This window comes from Vidua chalybeata, chromosome 1, assembly GCF_026979565.1.
Source record: "Vidua chalybeata isolate OUT-0048 chromosome 1, bVidCha1 merged haplotype, whole genome shotgun sequence".
NCBI lineage: Eukaryota > Metazoa > Chordata > Aves > Passeriformes > Viduidae > Vidua > Vidua chalybeata.
The window spans coordinates 102,018,439-102,028,187 of record NC_071530.1 but is presented as its reverse complement, the minus strand read 5'-3'; the positions used below and the strand labels follow the sequence as shown (position 1 = coordinate 102,028,187).

Below are 9,749 nucleotides of genomic sequence, written 5' to 3'. Positions count from 1 at the left end.
TCCGTGTGTGGCATCCCGTGAGCCCGTTATTTCCCGTCGCCGTGCGGGCGTCCGCGCCCGTCTCCTTCGGGATGGGGACGGCACTGGGAATGGAGAGAAGCGCTGCGCTGCCCACCCTGCCCCGAGCGCTCTGTCGTTGGCAGCGGCACCGCTCGCCCGCGTCCCGTGCCCTGCGCGAGGCCCACGTGGGCGGCGCGCGGCCAATGGGAGCGCCGCTGGGAGGGGGGCGGGGGGAGCCGAGCGGCGGCGCGGGGTGTGAGGAAAGGAGGGAGGGAGGGAGAGAGGGAAGAAGGGAGAGAGAGGGAGAGAAGGAAGGGAGGCAGGAAGGGAAGGAAGAAAGACAGACAGACAGAAAGAAAGAAAGAAGGAGACAAGGGCGGGTGGGGTGTTTGCAATCCCCGGTGCCGCGGCTGAGCCTCAGCCCCTGAGCACTGCGGGCGGCACTCGCTGCCCTGCCCGATTCCCCGCGGCCGCGCCGTCCACAGAGACAGCGGCAGGAGGAGGACGCGTCCCGCTGCCGTGCTCCCGAGAGAAGGTAAGGACTGGAGCGCACCTTCCCGGCGCGCGGCGGGGACCCCCGGCCCCACCCGGTGCCCGCGGGGTGCCGCCCCCTTGTCCCTGAGCTCGGGGAGCGCCCACCCGGTGCCCGCCTAGGCGGTGTCACCGCTGCCGCCGTGTCCCCCCGGGCGGCGGGCACCGCGCCTCCCGCCCTGCTCCGTCCGGCCGCGCTGTCAGCCCGGCAGCGCCGCGGCGGGGGCCATGGCCGCCGCTGTCACCGCCTGGCCCGCCGAGCCTGGCTCCTGCCCCGCCGCCCGGCGTGAGGGGCCCGCCGCCTACGGCAGGTTCCCGCGGGAGGCAGGGCCGGGAATGTGCGGGGAAGGCAGTGAGGCGGCACGGGCGAGCGGGGCGCGGGTGCCGAGCGCGGCATGGCAGTGTACACACACATAGCATACAGACACACACGCACATAACACACGCGCCCCGCCTCCGCGTCGGGAATTTCGGCTGCTCCCTGCAGCCTCGGGAGTTGCTCCGTCGGTGCCGGGCCCGCCGAGGCTGCTGGCAGCTCGGCAGGATAACGCGTTCCCTGCCTTCCCTGCCAGCGCCAGGCAGCCGCCGATGTGGATGAAGCGCGGCAACTCGCGCTGCACAGGTGACAGCAGGCAACAAAGGAAGGGCAAGGAATGAGAGAACGCCAGCCTCAGTTGCTCAGTTCTTCATTCTAGATCCTGTCAGACTCTCGAGGTACCATTGATAATATTCAGTCTTGTTTGGTTGGGTATTTTGTTTTGGTGGAGGGTTTTTTGGGGGTTTTTTTGTGTCTTTTTTTTTTTCCCTAAAGGCTACGTATGCAATAAGAAATCAAAGGATTCTTTTTTTACTTTAAACTCCCGAATAAAATAAATATTTTGCGGAATCATAGAATCAATTAGGTTGTAAAAGATCTCTGAGATCGTTGAGTCCAACCTGTGACCAAACACTGTTACGTCAAGTAGACCGTGGCACTAAGTGCCGTGTCCTGTCTTTCTTTAAACACCACCAGAGGCATTGAATCCACCACCTCCCTGAGCAGCACATTCCAATATCAGTATTATTATTTAATATTGGCATTATCAGGTAGAGCTCCTGTGGAAATTGCCTGGACACTGTCACTGTGTTCCATGCCTTTCTTCTGCAGCCCATGTGATACGGAAGAAAGGGGATATTATGCCCCTGAATCGCAAGGTAACTGATGGGATAAAACAAATCTTTAATGGAGAAAAGTAAGTGAGTGATGCTTACAGGAACAAAAAGCTATTGGACAGATGTGGAGCAGTCCAAATGTACTTATGTTCCAGGAAAAAATTGTCTAATTTTGGAATACTAGGAAAGGGTGAGATCATCATGTCTATAAGAAATTATTAACTATTATTAAAATAATTCATTTTGACAAATTATAGACAAGCCATTATTTGGAGGTTGGGGGCACTTCCTTCTCTCTAATTTTGAAACAGCAAGGGTGTGGGTGTTTTCAGTATGCGAGTTGATCGTAGCTTGGTTGTCCTCAAGTCTTGGTTACTGTAGGTAGGGACATGGTGAGCTGCTGTGCAGGTGCTGTCTAGCTGCAAGGAATCTGTGCTTTCTTTTCCTTCTGCAGTAATCCTTTGCTATAGTTCACTGGGTAAAAGTCCCCAGAGCAACAGATCTTCAGCATTGTCTGAGATGTCAAGGTATTTCAACTGTTCTTTATATTTGAGGTTTGTGCAGGTGTTGGATGTCTCTTGCTTTTCTTCATTCTTTGGGGTGGAAATTCACACTCCCTGCTGACCTTGTGACTTGATCAGCTGGGGACCTTAATCTCATCCTCTGTGAATTTAGTAGCTTTCTGTGCAAGGTTGAGAAATGCTCTGTTCAAATAAAATTGTAGGGTTTGAGGTACAGCAGAATATTACTCTGGGAAGGTAGTGGTGAGCCCATTTACTGTCTGTGTCTTTTTACACTCCACCTTCCCCTTAGTAGTTCTACTTTTCTGTATGCATTTTGCAAGCTAAAATGTCAAGGAGTACCAATGTTTTTCTTGGCACCCAGAGGACCATGATGCCTTTCTTGTGGCAAAGTCAGTTTTTCAGTGTGTAGTGTGTGAGTCCCTTTTCCTATTTCCTGGCTTTTTTGTAGTAATCACTGAGTGTGGGCAGTTGATCAGAGAGCCTTTGGTTCTTTCACAAAGAGGACAGCTCAATCTTTCAAATACAAATATTTCTGCCTGTCTATTGCCATCTCTTTGTGTTTTCTTCTCCCACTCAGAGGATTATTCAAAATTGTCTGTGAACTCAGAATACTACAGACATTAAAGCTTGGGACAGATGTTGTGTAAGAAAGCAAGCCCCGTGCCACAAACTGAAGTCCGTGTGCAGTTTCTTCCAACAGGCTTGCACAATTGGTGACTTCTTAGAGGAAAGGGGCTTTTAAGAAGCAGGCTAAATGAGTGCTTGTGTGAAGCTTCTGTATTTGCTTGGCATTAGTTGTAGGAGGTACTGCTATGTTATCACTTATCCACAGGAATAAAAGCATACACTGAAAATTTAATATCTGTGTTTACAAATCAGTGGTCACCAGTCATTCTCAAAAACCCAGTTTCTTTGCACCCTGTCTAAATTGCTAGAAACTCCATAAGCTGTTGCAGCTTTAGCTTAACTAGGTGGAAGGTCGTGGATCTCCTTTTTATTGGAAATATGGGCACCTAGAATTGACTGAGCTAGAACTTCTTCCTCAGTATTCAGAACTTCTTCCTCAGTATTGGGCATACAGGCAGGAAAACAAATTGTATTTCTTGAACTGATTTACCATGTTTAGACCATCTTAGGCTAATGAAATTGCCTGAGAGACTAGTGCAGTTGGTCCTCTTTAAAACTGGAAAAAACTATTGATCACAAAATATGTAATGATTAACCTGCTACCACACTGTTAATATACACACTCAGAACAACCTACTTTTGACATTTTTTGAATCTTACCTTATAAAGGGATGGGCTGGGCATGACTGTTTGGTGTTTCTTCTTTTCTGTGTTCTCTTGCAGATGGAGTATTATAAATGTTGATTGGTCATTTAGTCTCCAAATCAAACTATTTTTTAACTACATGATTAGACTCTACTTAGACTCTAGTGACAGATGGTATGAAATAAATATTAGCACAAACTCAGTCTTGCATTTTGTGTTATTACACTGAATGATTTTATTAACAGAATAACAGAAGTCAGAGCTCTGCTAACATCTTTAGGTTTTTTTTCTTTTTTTTGTCAGTTCATTATTATTCCAGAACATAGAAAAGTCTTAAAAGTTCTTCTGTAAGCTTATGGAGGCAGTTGAGGACCTTTATTGCCACCTTGCTTAAAGACTAAATATTCACGTAGAGACATGAAGCCCTTGAGAGTATGTCTTTGCCTTAGTTTATTTTAGATTATTTCCCTGGATCTGATGAAGGATCCTTATGTCTGCTGCAACTGCTTTTGTCTTTCGCAAGCAACATATGAATAAATGCTCCTCAAGTCCATGGCTTCTACACAGAGTGCTCTAGGTAGTGATAATGTCACAAGAGGGTTGATTTCACACTGGTTTATGTTAAGAAAAGCCATTAACAACATTAGAGACAGAATTAGGGGCTATATTAGAGGCAAAAACTAAAAATGCACTCTGAGGAGGAAAGCTTTACATATTTTCTTCTCCTGTCATCTGCTTTCTATCCTTGAGTAGCTTGCTGGAGATAGAGAGTATTGGAACAACTCTTTCCTTGCCTTATATCTTACATTCATGAGGCTGGAAAGCATCAGAGGTACAAAGTACTTTTTGCTGTCCTCTCTGGGCTTCAGAATGTATTCAGTGCAACAAACCCCAAATAACCCTTACACATTCCCAAGTGTTCTGTGGTAGATCTTAAAAAGTTCCATTGATTGATGACAGCAGAAATGAGCTTATGCGTAAAGACATTTCCTATGGTTTCCCTTCTCTTTCCAAGCCTTTTGCATTACTCCTACTTAAGAGGTATCTGGCTATCAAACCTTTCAAGCTCTGTTGGCCAGATCACTTTCTTAGCTGGTTCGTGGAAGTGTCTTCCGCTTGTTTGTTTCCTTCAATATTGTGTGCAACAAACAACTAACTCTGGGAAACCGAGTTCTGTGGTGCTCTGTACTCTTCAGCAACATACTAATCTGGGTTCTTACTACTAGTTTAATAATGAAGGGGAAATGTGCCTTTCATTAGTGTTATTGTCTTTCATGTGTGGGTAATGCTAATCTATTCATCTTTTGACTTCTAGAAGAAACAGGTGTCTTGACACCCGTTTTACCTTTTTTAAACAAATAAAAAAAAAAAGCTTGGTATTTGTCTTGAAAATAACTGGTTCTTTGCTTTCCACTCCCTTTGATTCTCCAGATGACACAGTAAAACTTCAATGAAAGTCAACTGCAGTACTCACTGTAGTTTTACAGCCCTAAATAGTTATACTTGTCTGCAAACAAGTATTCTGCTTGTTCTCTGTTTCCACTCCATCTGTTCCCTTGCTATGTCTTTTCCCCCAAAGAAAGATTATTTCTGTAAAGGAGCTGACAGATGATTTTGTTGTTATTTTTTGCGAGATTTGGTGATGGCCAAGAGGTGGCAATAAAGCCTGTTGAATATGTTGCATGTCTTCACAATTTAGCCAAGACAAAAACCTCTGTTATCCATTTGGGAACCCATGAGTAAGCCAAGATTGCTTTCTGTCCTGCACTTACTGCTTTAGATTCTTCTTATGAGTGGTAGCACTCCAGCTACCTGCTTTACCTGTCCTGAATCATGCTATAACTGAAGGACTGTGAATAGGTGTTGGCCCTTCATCTGTTCTTAGCCTGTGAAGGGCCTTTGTATGTGTTTTAAGTCATGTTCTTTTTGGCAGTGCTGCAGATAAGTCGAGGATTTTCTTGGTTTTAGATTGACAAATTATCATTAGTTTATGAAGATTTAAATAGAAATTACTGAGATTCTAGTAACAACATATAGCATAGTTATGAAATATCTTGTCTTGGAGATCTGTAGGTTTCCAGAGGGAAAGTAGATTCCTGTGGAAGGAGTTGAAAATTGTTTGGCAGTAGGTTTGCTTATCTTACCTTTGTCAAAGTGCTGATAAGGAGTCTTTTAAGTTTTATTCTGGTAGACTCTGTAGTCTTTCTTAACTGAAAAGTATTTATTTAGCAACATCTTTGAGTAATAACCTGTAGATCAAACCTGACGTTTACAACTCCACTTCTCCATGTAGTTTAAAGAGTGTATCATATTAAGCTAAACTGTGCAGGTGTTTCCTTTGAACCCATAGCTCATCCTAAAAAGGACTCAAGAGGAAGCACCTGTGAACATTCAAGTTTATAGACTTGTAGATTAATAGGAAGGACTAATGGATTTTGCAATAAGTGTCTTTGGCTCATAAGAGTTCTTGGGCCAGCATATTCTTTTATTTCCCTGGAATAGAATTCCTCTTTGTAGAATCAAGGATCTCCTTTATTTTGAGAGATTATTGAGAATAAAGGACAATCCCTTCAGGCACTCTGGAAACTTATCTGTGTCTGATTCTGAGAGGTGATGTTGTTTTTCCATTTGAATGTTTATTTTGATACCTAGGTCTTTCCCTTAGTAGGAATATGATGTTTGCATTCTACACAGTTGTACTGATACAATTTGAGTATGACACCCATACTCACAAGATGCACTGGTTCTTCTGGCCAGCTATGTGAGGATTTGTTAGAATAAATGCTGTCCTAACTATGTAGCATAAGTTTCTGGAGAATGTAGAAGACACAAACCTTGCCCTATGTTGAACATGTCAGCAGGAGGAGAGAGCAGCCTGTAGCCATCCTGCTGCTGAGGTAAAGAACATCTGCATTTCTGATTCATGGGACAGAATCATGGACTAGCTGAGGCCAGAAGGCCCCTCTGACCCCCCATCTGACCCTGCCATCTAGTCCCCCCCAGGCTCCCTGCAGGCTCAGCTAGAGCAGTGTGCTTATGGCAATGACCAGTTCAACCTGGAATTTGGCCCAATAGTGCAAGGGAAATATTATATTCTAATTTTAGTTGTTCTGTTGAGATTCCTTGCTGAACTTATGGCTGAAGGCTTGATAAATTTTCAGCTGTTGTAGTTAATGTGTTTTTCCTGACTAATTTAATTTTTAATAGTCAGAGGATGCATTCTTCTTGTACTGCCTGTGTGTGGTAGTCTTGTAAAGCTGTGGTACATTCTACCAAGTTCTGCTATACAGATTCTTAATTAAGTCATTAAAAAAAATATTTAAATTACTAATTAGCTGGTTGTATAAGTAAGACTTCTTTGGACTTCATTTTGCCTGTTAAAAGTGCAGTTTCTGATATTTCTTCTTAAAGAAAGACAAATCCATCTATGTCTTCTGTACATTACTTGTGCTATAACTTAATGGAAACAGTCTCTTCCGGTGCTTGACTCTGAGTAAGCTTGTGAGTGAGAAACTGAAAGTGAAACAATCTTATTTTCTGTTGCCGAAGGAGAAATACAAAAAGTAGTTGAAGTATAATTAGCTATAAGAGAATTTATTCAGAAATATTTATTTGAATATTGAGAACATCTGCAAAGGAACTTAGTCCTTTTTTTTATCCTTTGGAATTCTTTAAAGAAGGAAAACAATTCGTTATTCAAGCTGTTCTATTTGTTTTTATCCAATGATTCCTTGCAGAGCAGCCAGCCTGTGTATGAACAATAATGGTAGTATCTTCCATGAAAAGACAAAGGGTTAATCTGAGAATAGAGAAATGCACTTGAGAATAATACAATACTGACAAGTGTCCTTCAGATTGGTCTTGAATTCTGGCAGCAGTTCAGTTCCTTACTGGCCCACATGAAGGAATGCTGTAGAAATAGCATAAGTGGTTCAGAAGGAATGATGCCCCTTGTCACTATGTGGGAGCCACTCCTACCACACTGAAATGAGGGCTGATGTCTGACTTCTGAAAGGAAGATTTGTCACCATTCTGGGAGAGGCAGTGTTTGTTTGTTGATAATGCCAGGAGGTAACCAGAGATAACCCTATTCCTAAACATTAATTTCATTTTTATGTTTTATCCTTCCCATTTTTTGGTAGGGAGTATGTGTCTCTATGCATAAAGAGAGGCTTCAACACAAGTCTCTCAGAATCAGGGAGGAGTTTCTGCTTTTAAATAATTCCTAACCATTCTTTAATGAAAATCATGTGTATGTTATGCAAGTTCCACAAACTTCCAGCTTTTGTACTTTAAGCTGTTCAGTTTAAAATCCATTTTTTCATAAAATGTAAATGCTTTCCATGCAGCAATTTTCTTGGTTACTGAGAGGAAATTATATGATTATAATTTGGTCAGCCTTTTTTTTGCAAGATAATACTGGCTTATTGATAAAGATTCTGCCATTCCTCTGCAATCTGGGATGCCATTGTGATATCCAATGTCTTACTGTTTTATGCTTTTCTAGAAAAAGTCACCTTTTCCCAAGCCTGTTTTAAAAGTTAATAATTACTTAAGACTATGGTTTTGCAAGTTCATTTGTAATATATGTATCCAGTCTACATGCTGCACTACTAAGCAAGCCCACAGCCCTTCAAAAATTTATCTGAAATAATGGAGAATTCCATAGTCTCAAACTGGTAGAACTGCTGTTCTGAAAATTTGTCCTGAATATAGACAGCTGTACTATTTCTGTATAAATCAGAGAGTACTTATTGTACAGAGAGTTCCTTATTGTAAAGACCCTGTGTGTTCCTTTTATTAAACAATTAATATTTAGAATTTCAGACTTGTGAAACAGTTTCTGTCCAAAAATTAAAAAAAAAGAAATAATGATATTTGATCTTACTTTCTTGTTCATTCGGGTACCTTCTCATCAGTGCTTTCCTTTTTCAACTCTCTGTTTATATAAAATCTTTTTTAGGGATCCCTGTTGCAAAGCACTGTTTTCCCTGCTCACATGTTTTCAGGGTTGTGCTATCCTGTCTGTTCAGGCCGTGTTTGTCAATGTTTTTTTTTTCCACTCTAAATAACATTATGTAAACAGATTAATTCATTCCTAAGGCTTTTTTTTTTCTTTTTTTTTTTTTTTTTAATAAGGAAGGAATTCAACATCCTAGAAGGGAGCTGTACAAGAGTCATCTGGGAAAAGGATTCATCTCTTCCCTCCTTATTTTGCTTTCTACCTTTTCTCAGCACCTTACAGGGCTTTGTTGGAGGTTTCTTGGTGTCTTCTTTTGGATTGGTCTTGATACAGATGGGTTTATGCAGGTTTAGGATCTATGAATCTAAATAATTAATTGAGAGTGTCCTATCCTTTGAAAATGGCCTTTTTGGATACTTGGTCTTCAATACTCCTGTGAGATGTTGAAGACTATCACACTTTTTTTTTCTTCTTTATTTTTTATCCACGTGGAAGAATTTTAAAGGTCATTTATAGATATTTGAAATCCTTCTTCTTTTCCTCTGTCATGCTCTGCTAGTAATTTTTAGGTCTTACATGCCGAACAATATTCAGTTGGTTGACATAGCACCTGCAAGGATATTTTGACAAAATGTTAGTTTTTATGCGTTTTTTGCAGTGTCTTGGAAAGACATAAACAGTAATTAATTCCATATGAGTTTAGAAGTGTGATACCAACAAACTGCTTTGATTTCCCCCCCCCCCAATAATCTTGATGAGTGGAGTGACATCTGCAGTGGGAGGATCTCAGAATCTGTTTGAGACTGGAAACTTCAGAGAAAGTAGAGGAAGGAAATGGGAGGAGTGTGTTGCAAAAGAAGTGAAACGAGTGCTTCTTGTCCGTATTTGCATGACTTCTTGCTGTGTTCTACTTCTTGCTGTGTGGCTAACCTTTACCTTCTGCTCTGTATTAGAGCAGCACTGCTCTTTTGCCCTGCTGCACACAGCAGAATTGCATTATGAGTTGATGGGTTTTTGGATGATATTCCACTTTAAATGACAAACTGTACAAATGTCTGGGGTTAATGCATTTATATAGTCTAGGTTACTGCTCTAAGAGTCCTGTGGCAGAAGCTGAAGTAAGTTCTCTAACTTACAAGGTTACTGGAAGAGAGGGTCCCATGTTGAAGGAAGTTGAACACTGACCCTGAAAATTCCCTATTTTCAGTTTGTTTTGGATTTTGTGTGAGCTATGGGCTTTTTATGAGCACATGCTGTTTTCCTCACATGGGGATATCTGCTTTGAGACTGTTTGACCTTTTTCCTTC

The 9,749-nt window shown here is 42.1% G+C and overlaps 1 protein-coding gene across 2 annotated transcripts in view; it reads left to right on the top strand.

The window, feature by feature from the left end:
- Positions 1-334: 334 nt before the first annotated feature.
- Positions 335-9,749, top strand: part of ANKRD12 (ankyrin repeat domain 12) — a 59,306-nt gene continuing 49,891 nt past the window's right edge. For both annotated transcript variants that reach the window (XM_053935484.1, XM_053935478.1), the window contains exon 1: positions 335-535. The gene's annotated coding sequence lies outside the window, so the exon portion shown is untranslated. The remainder of the gene's footprint in view (positions 536-9,749) is intronic.